General features: G+C 42.9%; 1 protein-coding gene and 1 long non-coding RNA gene across 5 annotated transcripts in view; one reads left to right on the top strand and one right to left on the bottom strand.

Annotated features, from left to right (window-relative positions):
- Positions 1-22,401, top strand: part of LOC146208705 (uncharacterized) — a 99,621-nt gene that overhangs the window by 49,748 nt on the left and 27,472 nt on the right. The window contains exon 4 of one of the 4 annotated variants that reach the window (XR_014705407.1): positions 7,892-7,994. The exons of the other annotated variants lie outside the window; for them this stretch is intronic. The gene's annotated coding sequence lies outside the window, so the exon portion shown is untranslated. Of the gene's footprint in view, positions 1-7,891; positions 7,995-22,401 lie in introns of those variants that run through there. 4 annotated transcript variants of the gene reach the window in all.
- LOC146208707 (uncharacterized) lies at positions 2,951-14,852 on the bottom strand. The gene is made up of 3 exons (XR_014705408.1): positions 14,737-14,852; positions 9,679-9,762; positions 2,951-3,070 (listed from the first exon to the last, which is right to left on the bottom strand). It is a non-coding gene; the product is annotated as an uncharacterized LOC146208707 (long non-coding RNA).

The following is a 22,401-nucleotide window of genomic DNA, read 5'->3' on the forward strand; positions in this document are numbered from 1 at the left end:
ATATGTAATTGCTGACAAGGTTGAGTCCTACACAAATTTGTCTATTATTTACATGTAATTTTGACTTCATTAGGTGCAGCGTGGAGTCGGTCTGTCGGCTTGGCCTGAGTGAGAACATAACACGGACTGTTTCTGTAAATGAACGTGAAATTATTATGGTTTCAATCAGATCAGTGCTTTTGTCCTTTTAGCGACAATTGTCCTTCTCAAGTGCATAAGTTAGAAGACGAGCAAGCTATCTGAGGATCGTCTGCTTAGACTCAATAATTAATATATTTGGAAATTACGACTAAAATGCATTTCATATGGCCAATAAATGCTTTTCATTTAAAATGCATTCCACAGGAGCAAATTTTCCAGAGTGGCATTCCTCGACACAGCTGCCCCAAGGCGTACTTCATATGTCCGGTTCTCATTCAAATTTTTCTACATCCTCCCACTGATACCTAATTCGACATGGTGGCGAAGGAATTTTGAACTTCTATGTTGTGTCGCATGCTTTTCGAGACAAAAAGACAGTGTTTTGTGTGTATGAAAGTTTGTAAGTTTTTTTATTGCAAATAGCCCATTGTTGAGGTTGTTTTTTTTTATCCACACTGACGAATACCCACAGTTCATGGACAAATGTGTCTTGATACTAAGAACACTTTAAAACCGATGGCTACAGAGCCGCCTAAAGTTTACACATATATTTCCCTGGTATGTTGGTAAGAGAGAGAAAGCAATTTATTTACAACCGTCAGAGAGTATGGATGATCGGGTGAGACGCAGCTCCCCCTTTCACCGTCTATCTCCCTCCCAGACTTTGGCCGGAATCAGTTGGCTTCCGGCGGTGGCCTGGGTTTGATGGAGGACTTGCATTTGGATTTGTTCTTCCTGGCTGTGAAAGGAGAATTCCCACAACTCTTTATTTCCATGTATCCCGTTTAGCGCGGGTAAGCCTAGAGCACGTGATATAGGGTAGCTATGCCTTCACAGTTATTACATTTGGAAGAGTGCTCCTCAGGATGTGATTTGTGTAGGATATACGGGTTTGGGGACGGACCCGTCTGCAGGTTTCGCCAGATTACTTCTTCCTTCTTTGTGAGAGATCCATGGGGGGAGAGAGGGCTCTCCTGGCCATTCTGTAGTGTTCTCGAATTTCTTTGTATGTGGTTAAGTCTCGCTTTTTGGACAGGGAATAATCTGCCCGCGCTGGGGCCCGGTGGGTGAGTCCTCGGGTGACCTCGTTGGCGATCTCATATGCTTTGATTGCTGTTTTAGGATCTGTGATGATTATTCTGCTTGATGGATTTGTAATTGCCAGTGCAATCTCCGCCATCTCTGCCTCCTCTGGTGAAGAGTGTCGTATGCTACAGCTCGAGATTAGCTCGCCTCTGTCGCTGACTAGTACTGCAGCGTAGTGACCTTCTGTGTACTCTGCCGCATCGGTGTACACTACCATTTGGTTTTGGAGGAGGGAGGTTTGAAGTGTTTGCACCCCGCTTCTCCTGCGTTCCTCGTTATGTATGGGGTGCATGTTTTTGGGATGGAGGGTATTCTTACCTTGATGACAATTTCTTTGAGGATGGCGGTTGTTCCTTCTTGCGTTTCTGGGTTTTGGTAGCCCAGCTTCCTAAGGATAGATCTGCCGGTTTCGCTGCCAGTTAGACCAATACATTGTGCTGTAAGTTTCGCCTCGCACATTTCTTTCGGGGTGTTTGACACTCCTAGGTTGAGGATCGTCTGAGTTGATGTGCACGCTGGTAAACCTAGGGCTCTTTTGACGCCTTTTCTGATGAGGATGTTGACCATGTATCTCCCTACATAGTTGCCTTTAAGTACGGGACAGCGCAGGTGATTCAGCTAATGATGAAAGAGTGGACAAGCCTAAGTAGCTTCGCCTCCTTCGAACAGCGTTTTTGTTTGCTATCCTTTTGAGAAGCCTGCAAATTTGGTTAGTCGTGGCTTCTAGTCTGTTGGCAAAATCTTTTCATATTTCAGTAAAGCTCCTTTATTTATCTTTGAGAATCCTCTTGCATTTTTCAGCGACACGAGTTTCGATACGAAATTTCTAAAGGGATCCTAATAGGGCTTGGTTTGCCTTATGAAGTTTAAAGTCCTAAACCGACTGAGGCAATATGAGACATCGTGCAGAATAGTTCCGGTAATTTCGACCATCTAGGGCGTTGTAAATAGCTCTGATATCTCACAGCACACGGAAGCCTCGCATTTTCGCCTGCATCAAAATCCGATCTCCGCGAAGTCGAAAGCTTTAACCTCTACGATACTTCGGAGGGGCACTTTTATACAAGATATGGTTAGAAGGCAAAGTATTTTGTTGTGCATTTCATTGAGCGGGACGCAGTTTTTTACACGGAGATATACGACAGCTTTTATCACACGAAAATAAATTATTCGATGCTTGTTATATAGGGGAAGTGTATTGGTTCAGTTCTGCGTGTGTACGTTGAGAAGCATTTTATGTACACCGAAAAAACATCAGTGGAGAAACGTGCACCAAATATATTCGCCTGAGCCCCTATACTTCAATGCGCTCCCTACGGTGTCACAAAAGGAAGTGTGAAAGGGTGTAGATGTATTTAGTTTACGAATGTGCGATTAAAAACAGCGGCTATCGTGCTAGTTATTGCTGGATCTCTAAAGCATTTTAATAGGGTCATGTTACGCCGGTACGTTTTCGTACTGGCGTGAAGAGTTCTTACACCAAGTCCACGGTAAGACAGTTCTTCCACCGTGACCAAGCCTGAAAAACGAACCAGGCTTGAGAGTACCCTTCTTACTAAGCACCTGTCTAATTCATTAAAATATGACACTCAGCGGCTCTTTATCATACTAAGACTGCTCAATTTTTGTGACAGTTATTTGCCCGGCAGTTCTTTAGATTTATTACGCGTATTACACTTTACTCAAGCATCGTCTGCGGAGTCAGGAAAGGATGTTGAATAACCGTCCTTGCAGGTGGCCTTGTCGTGAAGGTCAATTCCATTAGCACATTTCTTCTTAAACTGTGCTATACACTCATCCGGTATTGAGTCCTTATGTTCCTTGGTTACCCATAAAGTGCACTCTGAAAAAAGGCAAATCTAATAGAAATAAATAACGAAGGCAAATCTAATAGAAATAAATAACGAATGCAACTGAGAAAGCGAACCAATTTCATAAAAATTTCCGAATCATGTACCCTTCGTGTTAACAGTGTCGTTCTGGTATGAGCTATTGATCACCCTAGCCAGTTAGTAAAAACATTTTAAGGTGTTTCGCCAGGGTCATAAAATTGTATCCTTAAAAGGCTATCGGCCCTAACGACATGCCAGACATGTTCCGGAGGATCTAAGCGCGACAAGTACAGGCTTTCTCACCGATATCTCACAGACAAACATATATATGTTTATTTTCCTACTCAAAACAAAGCAAACCACAACATTGGATGAAAGCACAGGTTTCTCCTTTCGTCAAAAATGTGAGTGCCTATCTTTAACTACCGCCCAAGGTCTGCATGCGCCGTCGTCGTTCCTGCAAGACAAGCAAGTATTTACCATCTAATTTTGCATAAGACTATCTCTAGTGGAGAAACATTGGTCGCAGTTCGTACTGCTACAAGATATATCTCTGAGCACGCCCCATAGAAATGGACTGTGTTTTGTGATTTCAAACATGCCCTAAATTGTCTTTAAACGGTCTTAGGCCAGTGCGACCAGGAGGACCTAGTAACGAAGGTTCGACATCTGCGCCACCAGACATTATAAGAGGGCCAGGAATAATCTACCAGTAGATACCAGGCCATGCTGGAATTGTTGAAAACTTAGATGACGACGAGCGGCTCACGATACAACCAATATTGTCGAGATACCATTGACAAGAGCCGACTTAGCAAGGCACCTTCGACTGACCACTCGAAACGTGATTAGAAATTCATGGTCTACGCCAGGAGGCTGCACCACTTTGACCAGTTACTTCACCTGTAGGTACCATATGCGCTCTCCCGCTGGGATGCTACAATGTTGTGTCGCCGGTGGCTAGGAGAGGCGTTTACAAGTGCCTAATCCCATCTCATCGGAATTGCAGACTGTCAAACGTGTGAGCATTGCGGGTGTGTAGAAACAATTGCGCACTTACTTTGTGACTGCCCTCAATCTGACCGCGAGCGTGCCTTTCTGGCTGCTGCACTTCACCGCTAGGACTCTCGCGCTTTTACGAAAGCTAAGAATCTCGACCCTTGGATGACTCCTTCATTATAAAGAAAATTACTGAAGGCGCCCCTTCTGTTTGTAAAGGACTCGGGGGTTGAGTTGAAGACTTTAAGAGTACGCTCACCAAACCATTTCACTATAGAGCTATGGACATGTGACAGACTGCCTACTTTGCCATGAATTCTTACCATTTTCTCCCTTTGTTTCCCTCCCCACCTGTAGAGTAACCCTAGTCATCGCCTGGTTAAAATCTCTGTTTTTCTATTCTATTTATTTTCGCTCTCTCTCAGGGTCAGTTGCCAGTATCTGCTGCGACGTGTTGCAGCACGCTGTAGCCAATAATGTGAATGAATGTGCGAATGAAAGCATCGCCCGAAAACAACACGGGTTCAGTAGGAACATGCTAACTGCCAGAAATTTCTGCTCTTATGCATTATCTAGAGAGCTTGATGTACCCGGTTAAATATATGCATTTGAGATGATTGGATACAGGAATATCATAGCGAGTTTATTGACATTAGGTTAGCTAACTGGTCCACTGCTCTTTCTTGTGGTGTACTACAACGTAGATTGTTAGGGCCGCTTTTGTTTGTAATTTATATTAAGAATTTAGTTTACGTATTGCATGATGATATGCCTCTAAGATTATTGACTATTGATTGTGGGGTTTTTCCAGAAATGCTAGCTTCAAACGATCATGCGCTATTGAAAATGTACTTCTTGAGATTGGAAATTGGTGCAAGGTGTGGGGCGTGGAACGTAACGTGGAGAAATCTGGACTAGACTGGTCACTAGAAAGACCCTTTTTCTTTATACGTTTAAGGATTGGTTGGTGAAAGATGTCGAGCCCTATAGCTATCTCCGTATTGAAACCATGAACATGCTTTCGTAGTTCACTCCCATATTATATATCTGCAGTTCTAATTAGGACACTTACTTAAACTTAAAACGGCTCCGACTAAAACTAGGATTCTTACTTATAATGGATTTGTTTCCTCGAACATTGAATATGCGGTGTAAAATTAAAACTATTGCAAAAAAAATTATACAAAACAGTCGTAGCGTGTACTGAGAAAGACAATTAACTATTAAGCTGACGCAATTGGCTAGATCTGCTCATATTTCATAAACCATTACGGTATTCCTTTGTTAAACTCTTGTAGAGAACTTGACAGGTCAATTTGGTCGCGAAATATTTTCACAGGTACGCAAGCTACACATTCACGTATTTGCATAAAACGATCTAAAGTACGAAGAAGCAGACTAGCCACATTAGTTCCTTAAACGCAGTTTTTTTGGGAATGGAAGCATTGAAACGTCATTTTTTTCCAAGAAACTTTGCGGATCGGAACATCTTGCCGGTAAACGTAACGGAAGAAAACAATTATGCACAGCCGATTATTGATCTTTTAATGTAATGTTACCAGTTTATATTCTGATTGTGAGTGATTAGCTATAGTTTCGTGAACATTTTTGTATTTTCTTGTGTGTTGTTTTTCGTATTTGGTAATGACCCTTATGTATCAAGCTGATATCCAGCCTTTGTATACCGTGCGACTCCTGCTAGATCGGAAGTTGCTTGAAATATTTGTATATAAGTATATAAGGTACTCTCTGATCTCCTAACATTTTTCTTGGTCAGGCAATATTTGTTCCGAAAATTTACAGATAGTGTTATGCGCGTTAATTTTTACTGAGTAAGAGGTGTTAATGTGCTTGCTTTTTGCTTGATGCGTGCGAACATTTATTATATTGTTTTTTTTGGCTTGAACTGTTTAAACACAGAGCGAAAAATATATAACCGAGTTCCCTACTAACCGTAGGACTACGGTGTAATTGTGTCATTTACCTTCTTTCTTCGCTAAGGTTATTTTCATGGAAATGAACAAAACGCTCCGAAGGCACAGAACTTTTTATTGATACCCAACGTTTAACAAGCGCGCGATTTGTTATCTAAAATAGCTTTTCAATCGATAAATAGCGATGCGACGCAAAATTCCAGAGCTCCAAACGACTTCGTATCACCAAGTTTTAGGCTTAGGCTAGAAAGCACGCTGAAAAATTATTTATTTGAATTTTAATATTCTCGAATTGCAGGAGAGTTTCCTTTCAAGCATTCGACTGGGTCATATGAAAAGTTGTATTACCGTAGCCGTTTTTGTGTTTCAGATAGTGTAGCGTTACTGCATTCAATGACGTATGGATCTGTTTGAAACGATCTCGAATCTTTTTGTGTGTTTCCAAGCTTACGAGGTCAAATTTGCAGCACTGAGGTATACGACGCATAATTGTGGGCGCTACAAGAACGTCAAAGTTAGCTTTCAGAGCCTCTTTCCAGCGACATCTCAATGTCCTTTTTGGATGTGATAAATCAGGTTAATAAAAGCTTCCATGTTTCTTTGAACGTCTGTTCCAACTAAAACATCCACCTTGTTGAGCAGACATTCCATTATTGTATTTTGGTTATTCCTACGACTTTTCAAGAGTTGCAGTGGTTGGTGAGTTTGAACGGATGAGATGTAATCGTTGAATCCAAGTGCTAAATGAGCTCGTGGGCTGAGCCGTATAGGTTGAAGATGCCAAGCTGGAAAAATTGTCACGTAGCCTCACCCATATAGCAACCCATAGGCAGTTTTCTAGCGTTAAACGGTACATGCAATTTCACACCACGCATTACATTTGGTACCACTTTTACATTAAGCATTTATTTGCCGTTTGCTATTACTACCACGGCAATCACTGTGCACGGGATTCAAAGTGTCTGACTAGCAGCTGTGTCTTTGAACGTGTCAGCGGAATCATAAGATATGACTTTGCTTGCCATCAGTAATATTGCAATATCCAACTGGTTAGGCGGAAAGGAATTATGCATCATCAGGAGCAAAACCAAGCATTGGTTTCCAAGAGGAGTTGGTACCAATAATGACGTGACCTCCTGAAGCCATGAGCATTTTACAATATGAGACAGATTAACGTTTATCAAGATATCTAAGTGTATATGTATACATATTTGGGCTACATCAAGAGTATGCGTATTGCAGCAAATTGTTACAGGAAGCTCATTGTAACAAAAAAAAAGTAATTCAATTAAAACTTAGAAGGGTCAGGGTCCAGGCTAGTGGGTAGAGAATGCACCGAATGCACCGAAACGTGGCCTTGTGGTAGAGCATCCTCCCCGTGTTCGGGAGGTACCAGTTTCGATTCCTGTTGCCGCCGTGTACCCACCGGCTTTTCAATGGGTAAAAGCTTTCCCCCAGCCTGGTGCTCGGCTCTCTGGGGTGAAATGCTTTGGAAAACGATCATAGGTCCCAAACAGTTGCTCCGATGGAACAGTGATCTGTACTGCCATCGGATAACAATAAGTCCGCCTCGCGAAGCAAAAGCCCATTATGTGGCACTTTTTCATTTTTGTTTACGGTGTGAAGGTCGGGAGGTGGGGAAGTTCGCACACTTGTCGCCCGCCTAACTAGAGTTTTGTTTGAGGAGGGCGACTGTTGTGTGTGAAGTGTCCTACGTGCACGCGTCGTCTGGTTCGGTTCTTTTCTTGAGGAGCGGGGGGTCTACATACGCGCTGAAGAGCGCTCAGCCGCTCTGTGTTTGGCCTGTTAGTGCGCGAGGCTCCGAACGCAGTCGGCGAACCTCCTCGGGCGGTGTCTGTACATTGTTTTGTGTGTGTAACGAACTGTTGTAAATCGCAGGAGGATCAGCGACACTGCTTGTCAGTGGAGGAACGGCCGGGGGAGACGTTTCGGCTAACCCGATCCCGGCTACGTTGTATTCCGCAAAACTGTGTCAACGGTGGCAGTGGGACACCAAGGGCGGTTGGAGGGAGGGGGGGGGGGGGGGAATTTGCAGTCCGAGTGAGGGAGTAGATGGACGTTCTCCCGTACGCTCACTTGGGACAACGGACTCTCCTAAGCTGAGGGGCGACTTAACTCATGTGTCCGATCTGTTCTCTTTCGATAGTGCTTTATTGTTCATCTGACCAACCTATAATTTTAATAAATATGTTTGCTAATTTATTTCGGCCCAGTTAAGCAATTTCTTTCCGCGAAGCAAAGCAACTGCGGCACAAGAGTGCCTCGGCACAAGAGTGCGAGCACAAATGTGCTCACGTGTAAGTTGGTTGTGTGTTTTCATTCTTATGAATTGACTCATCATGTGGCTGACAAGATAAATGTTGCTTGTTTTTGTATAAAGCCGTTAGAGCGAATTTTAAAAAAATGTTTACTGTACGTTAGCACTCGGGTTCCGTCCCTTCTTCGATGTGCGCTATAGAACCTCATGAACTAAAATATTTCAGCGAATTTAATACGATAGGAATAGAACCTGGCTGCCTAGTTTGCAAGATGAAGGTGAATAAAAGCGGGCCTAGTTAGTTCGCGATGTAGACAATAGCTGTGTTAGTGGAAAGGCAATAGTGAAAATATGTCTGATAGTGCAAGGGATGGAAGCAGGGAACGCATTTCAATTCCATATATAGACAGAGCCAGTGAGACATCGGCGGGTATCATCAAAAAGAAAGGACTACAATTTGCCACTAACTGGCTGCTAGCATAGGTCCCTTCCTTTCTTGCCCGAAAGGTTTTCCGTCCGAAAGAGAAGACTCAACACACGGTTCACAAGGTCCCTTACTCGAAATGCGTAGCGGCTTACCCCATTGTAGGAACAAAGAAATGTCCTGAGAGACTGAGCACTACAACTTCCTCAGTCACATGATGGGAAGTCGTCGAGCGTCCGACCGAATACTGGTAGGCATTAAACCCCAAGCTTTCCTGTAGGAAACTCAGTGTGCTGGACACTGAGCCCCGCTTACACAGGGAGTCTTGCTGAAATCAGGGTACAATCAAACTACACGAGAGAACTTTGGCCAATCCCTAGCGTCCCTCTCCCCATTTACATCTACAGGTTGCGTTCAGTGAGCTGACGGATGTCTAATCGCGGAGTTGGATAGGCAAGCTTAAGCTTGCCCGCACTCAGATCTGATGAAGCAAGTGAGTAGGTTCCGAAACAATGGACTTTTTTCGTTTTCTCGCTGGCTTTCCTGCTTATATTAACTAGTAGAGTGCATGCAGCCCGCAAACCGCCAGTAGCTTTGTGCATAATAGAGAGAAATGTTTTCTCACCAACAAGGTTGTTTCAAGGATACTTAGTAATGCAAACGTGTTTATTCTCTCTGCAGCACAAACACGAAACAAACATTCGAAATTAGCCAATTACTATAGGGTAGTCCGGGTATTTAGTTTGCTGCAATTTAAAACAAGCCTTGTTGCCTGAGCACAGACCACTTAAAATGATTCTTAGAGGGTATGCATCCATAAGGCAAATAGCTTATTTATTTTACCAGAAAAATACCTAGCAAATAATCAGTGTCTATAACAGACAAATAACCAAATATTTTAAAAAGCCGTACTTCCTGTCTAAGGCAGCGAATATTTTGCTTGCAGTTTAAACATAGGGGGGAAGTGTGTAATATTTTACTTACGATTTACGAGATGAGGCATGCTTATTACCGCACAGCTCTCTCCGTCGAAGTAATCCGTATGGCCGATAAAATACTGACCAGGTTCTGCAGAGAGTAAAACAAATACACCAGGTTGGCTCTATCACGAAATATGTGAACACGGGTTTATGAGTGACGCAACCGCATTAAATACACCGTACTCCAAAAACTCCTGGGTCGCGTTGTCCCCGTTGTGGGGAAAAAATACGAACATCCCTCTGTCACACGGTAGCTGGCAGGGGACGTGGCCGTGATCTGATTCGTCGATGGGTGATGTAATGTAAGAGCAGCACGTGGGGCTGTCACAATCTTGACAGGGAGTGAGAAATTTCATACTCATTTGAGGTGGGAATGTGGGAAAAAAATGTACCTTCCAAGGCACCTTGAATACCGAGCAGGCATGACTCTCCTTGCAATGAGTCGCGTTAACACGGCGTTGTTGAAGTGAGGCATTACAGTCTGTCGGGGTAGTTCCTTACGACCTGTAGCTCGATAGCGCGGAAACAAAAGATCCTGTGCAAGTAAGAATGGACGGGATATCGGAAGCATAAGTTAAACATTCTGCAGTTAACCCAGTAGCAAAAAGCATACAAGCGTACGAGTAACCGCAACCATAAATTGAAGCTGGCGCTTTTAATACTTTCGCGTTATGCGCTTAAGTGTCTACCTTGATTTCTTTTTTCTGTTCTGAAATGTGTCCTGTTAGCTGACTTCATCTAATACACTGCTGTAATCAAAGCGAAACCATTTAAGAACCTAATCACCTCCAAAGTGTATAAAGACTACCATGCTGTCTCGGCACAAGGAAATAGGTTGACGTAACATGCCAGTTCCGAGAAAGGAACCACAGCGATAGTTTGAGGCTGGGATCTTTAATACTCTTAAGTCGTACATTTATAGACGGGGCCTAAATGTCCTCTCTAATTTCTTGTTTCTGTTCTAAAGAGCGTCTTGTTAGCTTACTTCATGTAATACACCGCTACATGCACAACGAAACCAGGTCAGGATTTCATCGCCTCCAAAATGCATGGAAGGTCGGCCGTGCCATTTCGGCAGAAGGAAATAAGATTACTTATTATGCTAGTTTTGAAGAGTAGTGATGGGAGACTAAGATTATAATCATGAGCAGTATAATGCGTTTGAATTTCTAGCAGTGTGATGAAAGAAGCGATCGTCCTATTTTGCAACCGTGAGTAAAACGCCGACAGGTAATCCTCTGGCTTCGCAACTCGGTGCTTCAAACTTTTTTAATTACTGTATCCGGAAGCGCCGATCTGTCTCCTTGAAATTATTATCGTCATCTGTAATATCGCACCTCAGAGTTACATAATTTTCAGCTTGGTACTCGCTCGGAGTGGAGCGCATCACTAGGAGGTACAGCGTGCTCGCTTTGACTACCAACTTTTATCTCAAAATGAATTTTTATCTCTAATTATAACGTTTGGATACAAGTTGAGAAACCACGCATATTGCAATCTTCGCGTAAAACTAGCGCAATGCTATCAACCAACAGGTTTGTGACAGTAGGCTCGATTCCACATATATTGATCAATATATCGTCAGATCATATCACCATTACTCTCATCAGAGCGTGTACGCATGCATCCACACTTCAAAAAAGGCATTTGTGCCACCGCCAGGCACCGAAAGCAATGCATACAAACCCCATCCATGGCCCACGCGCAAGATTATTACACTAGCTATCGCCGCATCAGATCACGACTGTGCAAATGTCCAGCACACCCTTGCACGTCGCAGCACATATCGACATCATCAAGTTCCAACTGAAAAGCCCTCGCGCCCTGCCCAGTGAACGTCATCGTCTTAATAATGTTCAATATGCGCCGCTCCTTGATTTAACGAACGTAAATACGCCATACACGTACGCCTTCTGGACGAGTGCGGCTAAGTTTCGCTAAGGTAGCCGGGCAATCCGCAAAGCGACATGACAGAACTCGCAATGCCTTAGTATTGCTCCACCTAAGCAGAAGTGCAACCCCGAACACCTTTTATCAGTCTATCAGTGTGATCCATATGCAGATAAAGTACAACGCTTCAGCATTCACGAATTTGTTGTCGATCATTTAGCAGCAATTTGGTAAGAACTCGCTATATTTTTTTTAGGTCAATGTGATTTTGTCTATTTTAATTTTAGCTGCACATCTCTCCGTTTATAACTCGCCTAAGATATTTTGCCCTAAATATGCAGCGCAAGCGTGTGCACCCGTACTGAAGGAAAGAAGGATGCGCTAATAAATTACGGAAAGAAAAGGTGGGTGCTAGAAAAAGGTTCAGCGCGTGCCTCTGAGACTATTACGATTCCGGGCAACAGAGTCCCATGCCACAGCTCAGGATTGAATGCTAGAGTCATCGCTGACCTTTACGTCATTCCACGTATCAAGAGAGGGATACAAAATGAATTCTCTGGAATGTACATGCGCAAACAATCCCAAACAATATATAAAATGATGCTATCTCTCTGTTAGGGCGAGAGGTCGGGCGAATTTCTGAAGGAGTTTGGAAAAAAATAGATGTTTTAAGGGATGTAGGAGCTTCAAGCTTCCAACATACCAGCATTTGATATCTGCTGAGTGAGCTCTGTCTCGACTAGGGCGGGAATCACCTGCACTAACATAAGGCTGCTAGCTTGTTTCCTTTTTCATATCTTTGATTACTGGGACAAGTATTAGTACGACAAGTTACCACTAAAACAGCTCAATTATCCTCGCCAGGGACTACCTAGGAAAACCGAAATGCAAGAACAGAAGCTGGTTGGGTGGGATGAAAATTGGTGGCGCTCCATACATTACACTGAAATTGGAAACGAAATTGGAAACGAAAAAGTATACTTTTTTCGACGTTCGCGCCACTGCGCCATGGACTCGAGACCTGAGGTGTGTGTGTCGGCTGCGACGCGGTAGAAACTCTCAAGCCTATTTTAGTGCACTGCACCTCGCAGGCCGAACCGCGCCTCTAGTTGCTGGCAGCTTACAGAGCGCAAAGTGTAATCCCGAACAGCGTCTATGCGCTCCTGTGGCCGTCGGCCAGTTCGCCCGTCCGTGAGTGAACATGTGTGAGCCTGTGTAAATATACAGGTGGGCCAGATAGTGAATGCTCTCGGACAATAACGGTATAGAGGCCTGCAGCTCTGCCGAGGGCTGCAGTGAAGTGAGACACTTTTCGAACGTGCCTCAAGCATTCTACTGCTGCCCTATAACATAGCGTGCATATCTTTTATTTTTAGATACCTTGTCCTTTCGTCCTGTCGCTCACCTCTTTAAATTCCTCTCCCTCTTACATCAGTTCAGCTCAGTTCAGTCGTTCAGTCGTGTCCGACTCTTCGTGACCCTACGGACCATATCACGCTTCGCTGTCCGGTCTCTCACTATCTTCCTAACATCACATAACTTCATCTGCAGTGCCTCGTGGATGCCATCTAACCATCGCGTTCGCTGCCTACCCCTTCTCCGGCAACCCTCAACCTTTTCCAACATAAAAAATGTCTCCAGCGACTCCTCTCTTCTCATCAGATGACCAAAGTAGCTGAGCTTTAACTTTAGAATTTGACCCTCCAATGAGCAGTCAGGGTTTATGGTTGACAATATCGGCTGATTTGATCTTCTGGCGGTCCAAAGAACTCTCAAGAGTCTCCGCCAGCACCACAATTCAAACGCCTCAATTCTTCGGCGGTCAGCCTTCTTCACAGTCCAACTCTCGCATCCATGCATCACAACTGGAAAGACCATAGCACGAGTTATACGGATCTTGGTTGGCAGTGTAATGTCTCTGCTCTTTATCAGGCGGTCGAGGCTAGGCATGGCCCTCTTTCCCAGAAGCAGGCGTCTCCTAATTTCATGGCTGCAGTCCCCTTCCGGGTAATCTTGGAGCCCAAGAAGAGAAAATCTCTCACAGCTTCCACTTCTTGCTCCTTGATGCTCCAGGACTTGATAGGGCAAGACGCCATGATCCTTGTCTTTTTGATGTTCATTTTAAGGCCTCTTACCTACCATTACTATATTTCTGCCGTTTTGGTTCAGGTGATTCTGATGATTAGATAACAAATACCGGGGCTGGTAAAGATTTTCAGCTACGTTTTTTGTTTTATTGAATAAAACACTTACTACTACTTGTTTTGAACACTTGTCTCCAATTTCGCTAGCAATAGATTCCGGAAAGCAGAACTTCAAGATTTACTCGACTGTGTGGCTATAACTCCCTGGTTATAAAGCAATGCAAGAGTGATCTTCCAGTCGCCCAGTTTGGAGAAGGAGCATAATGATTACGATATGAGTACATTTCTACCAGGGCGCATGCAGAGCAGCGACGTAACGTGCAATGAAAGGAATTCGAAGAAAAACCAAGTGCAACGCTTTTGTACCGAATGGAAGTCATTTTTATCTCGCAATTATCAACATTTAGTGCATACAAAAAACTAATTCTGGCAACGTGAAAGGAGGACGTTATACGACAGTAGTAGCAGTTGAAATAATAGAGATGACAACCCTGTTATGCTTTGAATTACTGACCTAGCCGAGTTTCTGGGAATGCGCGATGACTGAGGTTAAACGTTGGTATTTTAGCAAACGATGAAAGGTGTTGCGCACCCGTTTGTCTTGGACATAGTGTTTCACGAGTTCCAGTCGTTGACATCGCAATGATACAAAATAATCTAAGGGTACGCTACAGTTGCTTTGAGAGCCGTCTAAAAATGGCAAATCGCAAGCTGGTTTGGTTGAATCCTAGTCGACCATGCCTAAAGCTTTTCTTTTATGCTATGTCAGAGTTCAATGTTTTATATGATCGGTGATTATTAAACTTGGGCTTAGGATATTCTTCTAATTTCCTTTACCTCTTACACAGCACAGAATAAGCATGTACTGAATCCCCCCCCCCTCCCCGAATATACTGAAAAAGATAAACGCATTTATTCTTGTTTTTAGCGACAGATCTCGAAACAAAAGGAAATGATATAAACTCAGTTCAGAGAAGACAATGACAGAAAAACTAAAGAAACTTTTTAATTATAAAATAGCTACTTACTGATGCTTGTGCTCATAATGCAATCATCAGGCTTGTCTGCTGCCGTCACGTAAACAAGAAAATGAAGCCTGCAAAAAGAAATATTGGGGCGACGATTAAATTCTAGTTTGGGGTATGATGTTATAGAAGTAGCGACTCCCATCGGCGGCGTCTTTTGCGGGTACTTGTTCACGTTTATTGACTTTATTACACGCCTAATTGCTGATCGCTTATTACATGCTTCTGTTATTTCAAACATTTCCGCAGCAAGTAGTATTCTTCAAAACTGTGTGCGAAGGGCTAAATAGAAATAGAAATAAAGCGTTGCTGCAACCAAGATGTACGAACGTGAATGCGTGCACTAGCAGCCGAATGCGTGAATCGGGACCAGATTCCCGGTGGACGCGGATTCCGTCGCAAAGCTGTAACATGGTTAGCCAGCTTCTACGGAGTTTTATTGCCGCGAACCCTGAAAACTTTATTTTATTGTTTACGACTCCGCTTACATGCGGCCTATCACTGTGATTATAGCGCAAGGAAAGATCTTATTCTCTTTTGTTTGTTCATGCTCGGCTTTGTGAAAAACTTCTTTTTCACTTTCTTGGCAGAGGGATGAAGATCTGATTAATCTGTTGTATGCTTGCAGGCAAGAACAACTGCTTTCGTGTTATTCCAGACTTTTCCTGTATGCATTAGTTGTTTTAAATAGATTATTCTGTACCGACTTTAAATTCAACGCTGCGAATACAACGGGCATTCGTACTTTGACGACCGACGAGCAGGATTCCTGTTATCGCCGCCGCCAAATTACTTGTTTTGCGGGCGCATGTCAGCTGAATATAGAGCTGATTCCAGATTGAACGCCAATGTCTTCTTTTGTGGGTACCGGAATTGTCCCCGCTACGTGACAATATGGTCTCCTGCCGTGACTGCGTCTACCAATCACTGCCAGGCTACCTCACCTATCAGATAGCATACCTGCAGATGCATCCTGGCGAATTTGCAATCCCAACGCCGACACTGATGGATTTCCCGTGAATGAGACCTTTAACACTACTCTGTCAAATGTTTCTCTTCACAATCTTTTCTTACAAAGTTCACAAAAAATCCCACTCTAATCAATGATAAGCAGCGGCATGTGGAGTAATATAATAAATATATTAAGTAGCAAGACTGTGTCAATTGTTTCAAATCCTAGGGAGGGACATTTCTGACGATTTAGGCAATCCTCTTACTGGAAGCCGTATTATGTGCAGAAGTAAGTTGAAGCCAATGAAATAGTGTTGCGTAAGACTAGCATGTATTGATAATTGTCCAAGTAGAACAATTTAGAGTAGTCCAGCCTTCAGAACTATGAATGATCATGGGTCAGTAAAGTAAGATTCTGGGGGTGACGGATGACTAAAAATATTACCGCACATCTTATTTGTAGGCTTTGGAGAATTACCTCGAGATGGCATTATGTAATTCTACGTGGCGTCCAAGCACAATTTCAAGTTTATGAATATCAATGGGTAATAAATTACGAATAGAAAGCAGCACTAAATAACATGTATATATTTCTGACGGACGTTTTGGTATTATTTTCCGCAGCGTTAAATAGGCCATAGGTTATCTCGCGTATTCGCCCAGGGTATCAGGATAGGACTAGCGGAATTAACACGGAAGAATCCGGCCGGGGACGCTCAGTGCACAGAGGGTGGAGGAAATGCGGAGAGTTGTGTCAAGGGAACTACTTCGCTGTGAGGCTTAAAGACAACAGACGCGAATGAGTAGACAATATGAAGACCACCCGACAAGGTCGTCAAGTCCAACTGTTAAAGGTGACACCTAAGTGTCCTGCGAAATTCTCTCTAGAGATTGTAACTGAATTCAAACAGCTGTTCTATTAACTGCGTAAGTAATATGTCTTTGGATGTATTTTGACGTAAGATTGTCGTATATATCTCGGCCGTTTACCAGAATATTCTCAGTCGCCGCTGTCGTCGTCGTCGTTGTACACATTATGAGCGAAAAATCATAAACCCTGCACTTGAAGGTGGTTGCTTCCAGCTGTCATGGCCGATAACTTATTAATCGATGCTTTTATGTGACATTGGAAGCTCTGCAAATTTGGTTTCCTCATTTAAGGTCAGAAGATGAAATAACAATCAGCCTTCCAGTGTTCTGGATGCCGAGTAGAGAAAACTTCCCCACAGGTACATTCATTCAGGTTGAATAAAGCACAGCTTCATAATTAAAACAATTACACACGCTATCGCTCCCTGCCCTTAAAACTGATTTTAAGTGTCCCACATAATTGTTATGCTCAGTGATATAACTGGGGTCTTTTAATTTGAGATATTATTGTCGCTAGCAATTATTTTGTTTTGTCGTGTTTCAGTATCGTTGACAGTGTGTCTTACTGTCATATATAGGCGTTGTGTACAACTACTGGAGTCACTTTTCTCAAATATGTAGTCCGCGGCTGTTGTGTTTAGGATAAGATTGAAATATGTACACGCCTCTCTAAGACCAAGAATAATATGTCTCACATGAGTAAATACATCGTACAATTGCTTTGCAACAAGAAGGGCGTGGTCTCCATTTTGACGCCATCATATATCGCTCATATTAAAAGGGTCGAGGCATAACGAGAGAGTAGGCTAGGTTAATCGAAGCTTCCAAAAGCGCTTTTAAGGACGTTACAAAAGCATTAACTGTAGGCCTACTTCTGGAAACGATTGGCGCGTCCCATTCCCTAAGCCTGAACTAACACAACTTCACGTATAAACACAGCTATCAGTATAAATATAGCACAGAGTTTTATCACATCATAAAATAACCACGCACTGTCGATTTATTTTTAACACCTGTAAACGAATTTCACGTACTTCCCTCAATTTATTTATTGTTATTTACGTGCACCGATACGCCGTTGAAGATTTTCAAGTGTTATGGTATTAGAAGACATACAGAGCCTATTCATCTCGCAGCACAGCCTACATAAAGGCATCTAGTGCACGGCTTGGCACCGTTACTAGTCCGCGGAGGGTAGTTAATAAGACCAGAATGTTAGTCTTCGAGAACTATAATAATATACTTAGGTATAATTTTAATGCCATATTTGTTTGGACCTGAGGAGCATTCCTGTGGCCATAATTTTGACGCAAAAAACCAACAATACGTTTCCTAAAATCTTAGCTTCAGGAGCTAATCCGTCGACTCTACCTATACCTTTGAAGGGAGTAAAAATTATTGATCTGTGGCTTCAAAGGGCTTTGCCGATTTAGTGTTCGATTTGTAGTAAGCATTGTTACCCTGATCTTGCTTGACGTGCTTATTGCATGCATCACGTAGTTCATCGCTAAGGAGCTACCTCATTGTAAACAGGTAAGCCACTACAAGAAAACAAAAACGTTTTAATATCTCGGCAAGCCTTTTTGCAATCTGCTTACTGTGTAATTAGGAAAAGTAGTTCTCCATGTGTCTAACAGATGACACATATCTTTAAAGGTATTAGCATCTACAATGAAATTTTTTAACTGTACCCTGTATCGGTACTTTTACATCCCCACTATGTGTATTTATCCCAACTAGTCTGGAAGCCATTCTCCCATGTACAGTTTATAAATAGATTATCGCCGGCATGGTTGTGGTTGCATACATTATCTATCTCTTTAAAGGTTTGGTCAAAGAATGACCGTTTGTGCAAGTATTACCAGAGCTTACACACTGCGATCTGCTTTTTACCTTTTATTAGTGACCGCTGTTTGAAGCCTTCAGTTTCTTTATGCACGGGGCGCTCGAAGTATTGTTTTCAGCATTACATGTCTCCGCGTATTTCCTTCTGCAACAGTAATTATGTTTATATTTCTACACCGTTTCTAAAAAAACACGTGAATTATTGATAGAGTTTAAAGCAATAATGCTATGGTCGCGTCAGATACCCCTTGTTTCCTAACACGAGTAGCAACACAAGCTTAGAACTTTTCTTGTGTTTGAGCAGTGGGGTGCAAGAGACGACCAGAGTTCAGTATATTTTATATAATTGTAGAGATATCACATTGAACGGAATGAATGTTTTTGCTGCTTCCAAGCCAAGTTTTCAGCATTTTTTGAGTCTTAGTGTGAAACATAAATGATATTGTATAATCATCAGGTAGAAATTATTGGCTGACACATCGTTTTTTGAAGGCAGCTGTCAGTTATTACGTGGCAGACAAAAAAATAAATCAAGTTTAGAAGCAAACTCGCCGTCTATATATGCAGCAGGAATCTCATGCAAACTTTCCCGAGAATTCGGGACATACAGAGACGCTCTTAATTCATAAATCTACAATAATTTGAACAAAGAAACGAAAATTGCTTGCGGCATAAATGATCGTTATGGTAAGGGCGCATATTATATCTGCACAATATATTTAACAGTCATTTATTAGGATTTGTCTCTCCTCCTACATCAAATATGCGTCTGGAGAAGGATTTCTTTGAAGCTTTCCGGAATGCTCTAGACTCGTATTCAAAAGTCTGTTGCCCATTTTACGGGCAGCACAAGGCAGGAGATTTTTTTTTTTTCACAAGAATAATAGAGTGGCAGAAGAACATCATATCGTGGCTCTCAGTTCTAGAAGAGAAAACATTCTGAATGCAGTTACGAAATATGTTATGCCAGTATCATTAGGGACATTGCTATTGTTTCACCTTTGCCCGCTGCTGTCGGCCACATTCCAAAGGTAAGTGGCATTCCACACATCTGGATCGTACTGTATCCTCCGTGACGTCACGCAGTCGAGGATACGGTCGTTATCAATGTCTATTAGGGCAATGGTGTCTCGGAACAATGCTACTGCCTGCGCAGAAATCCCCACATATTAATCACATCTTTAAAAATGACCATTGGCAAAAACGGTCCTCATTGGGCTTTCCCCGCCACCACAATGAGTACACTGCAATATCTGCTGATCAATTTATGAAGATTTAATTACTTGTAGTGTATGAAGGTTGACAGCTCTAACAGCCCATTGTGAATTATTCTTTCAATATTTTGAACATATTACGAGCAAAATTTGATATGTTCAACTTACACTACACTGAAAAAAATGTCTTTAATACGCCGGAATATGTTAGTACGCACATTTAGCTTAAAGCGTGATTACTGGCGGTATTCGATGTAATTTAACTACTTCAAAAGGAGCTTTGTTATGTAGTTTCTATTCATGTCTGATCAAGATGTACATCCAATATAATACCATCTGGCAGAAATTTGCTTTCAAGCTTTGCTATACTAACCTTTTTCTGAGATGCAATACAAGGTCCGTAAAGGCCAGGGGCGGCCGCATATGTTTTAGCTGCTTATTGAGCATTTCAAGGGATATACAGCCATATAGCCAACAGGTACTGGCACTTATCAGTGTTTTCTGTACTATCTATCGCCACCAAACTCCTTTATTTCAGCAAAAAAGCTTCTATGCTCTTCTGATGCGGTGCTAAGCGAGAGTTTCTTCGTACGCCTTGCAGTCAGGCATTCTTTAATGTAAGCGGATACGGTGGACTTAGCAAATGTATTGTTACGCTCAAAGGCCTTCACTAAGATCTGTTTGTCAGCTACTAGTCTCTCAGGTTCTGCGCCCGCGCCCTACCAACAAACATCTTTCTAATCCACAGCACCTAGCGCCTCGTCTTCTTTGCGCCCGTTACAATCTACCCCTGCGCAACCGAAGCTCACTGGGCGAGTTACGCTGTCTCCCTAAAGTTCGGACTTTGCAACGTGATCGCAACCTTTGAAAGATTTATGGACACAGTTTTGCGCCTATTCAAGTCGGACATTTGCATGTGTTACCTGGACGATTTTATGAAATTTGGAAGAGCCTTTGTCACAAACCCCCGCCTTTACGGTCAACAGAGGTGCGGGATCCCTTTTAAGGTTACCCGTCGTTCCTATATGAGATTTGAGAACACATCTCAAAGTTAGGCCGGTCAACCGGTGAAGTACGTGTGTCGGTGTTGATTGTGGAATAAGTTGAAGAAGGTTACTTTCTTTTACAAACAATTGAATATTAATATATAGTAGTCCAAATTACACTGCATAATATTAGAGTACAATATGAAAATAAAAACGCCACGACAAGAATGTGATAAAAAAACAACTCGGTAAATGACAAGAGGGAAAACCCGACAATGGACAAAACACTGCGATAAAAGAAGACAAAAGATAACAAGCAAATATTCAAGATATAATATGTATGGGCAAGGGTTACATAGAAAACACATCATAACATACTAAGTCAGATCAAGGTTTAATAAAAAGCAAAAATAATATTCAAATAACCAACAGTCTGTGGCAAAAAGGAATTCTCACGGCTTGCTTGTAAGATGAGCCGTCGAAGTCTCTGAGGTGATCGGTAGCGGCGGCCGTAAAAGAGGACAAACGATGAGTTGATCGCTGGTGAAACACAAGACGCTTTCACAGAGCAGCCGTGAGAGAGGCCCTGAAGACTGAGTCTTCCCAGAGCACACTGCCGCGGGCGTGCTTCGGTATGCATTTTTATACGCTCGGTTGACTATCCTGTGGCCGCGTCAAGGACGCGTAGTCGCTCCCCCGAACATGATGACGAAGCATGCTCGGAGGAGCGGGGAGATCCCGTAAGTTCCGCTCTATATGTGAGGCAGCAGATCTCATAACTTCCACTCTATAGGTGAGGCAGCTTGTGACACTGCCCCCCACTGAAGAATATTGTCATGGAATGTTGTAAACATCCACAAGCGCCGAGAACGATGTTATTGCACTGAAGCTTGTTGTCCACTCACTACGGTCCATGACGCGCACGATATACGCACTGATCATACCCCGCACAACACCACAGCACGCTAGGTAGTCGGTTATGTCCTGAGCACATGTCACAAGACACTGATCATTGATAGCAATCGAGTGAGGACACATATACAGGCACACCACGTACGATTTCATTACACCAATCAACACAATGCAGCTAGGCAGTAGTGTAAGCTAAACTATTATTTCAGCCGGCTCATGTGATCTGCTCCCACGTTTTCGCTGCCTTTTTATACTTGGCACGGAAGTTGTATTTGTGAAGCTTAATACTCCAGCGAAGAACGCGGCTGTTCGCAGATTTTATTTCTTTTATGAACTTCAAAGGCGATTGGTCTCGAGAAACCTTCTCCCGTAAAGGAAGACTTGAAATTTCTCGATTCCTGAAACGAGTGCTAAAGCTTCTTTCTCAATGGTAGAATAGGCTACCTCTCGAGGCGGCAACTTGCGACTAGCATAGGCAACTGGGTGCAGGATTTCGTCATGCGATTGAAGCAGAACGGCACCAACACCTCTATCAGAAGCATCCATTCGCAGGACGAATTCCCTGGCAAAATTTGGAAGTTTCAGAATCGGTGCCTAAGCCAGTTTTTCTGGCAAGTTCTTGAAAGCCCGTTCTTGCTCGGGGCCCCAGCTGACGACTGAAGGTCGACCCTTCCGTGCTAGATCTGACAGATGACAAGTCAGGTCAGCATAGTTCGGAATGAAATCTGAGTAGTAACTCATGACTCCCAAGAAGAATCGGACTTGTTTTTTGTTGTCGGACGTGAAGCTTTTTGTATCTTCTTTAGGGTCATGGTGAGGGGCGACAACTCTCCGGACGTAATTTGGTGGCCTAGGAACGCGACAGTTTTCATTCCGATCTCGCATTTGAG

This window comes from Amblyomma maculatum, chromosome 1, assembly GCF_055883805.1.
Source record: "Amblyomma maculatum isolate TAMU_Amacu chromosome 1, ASM5588380v1, whole genome shotgun sequence".
NCBI lineage: Eukaryota > Metazoa > Arthropoda > Arachnida > Ixodida > Ixodidae > Amblyomma > Amblyomma maculatum.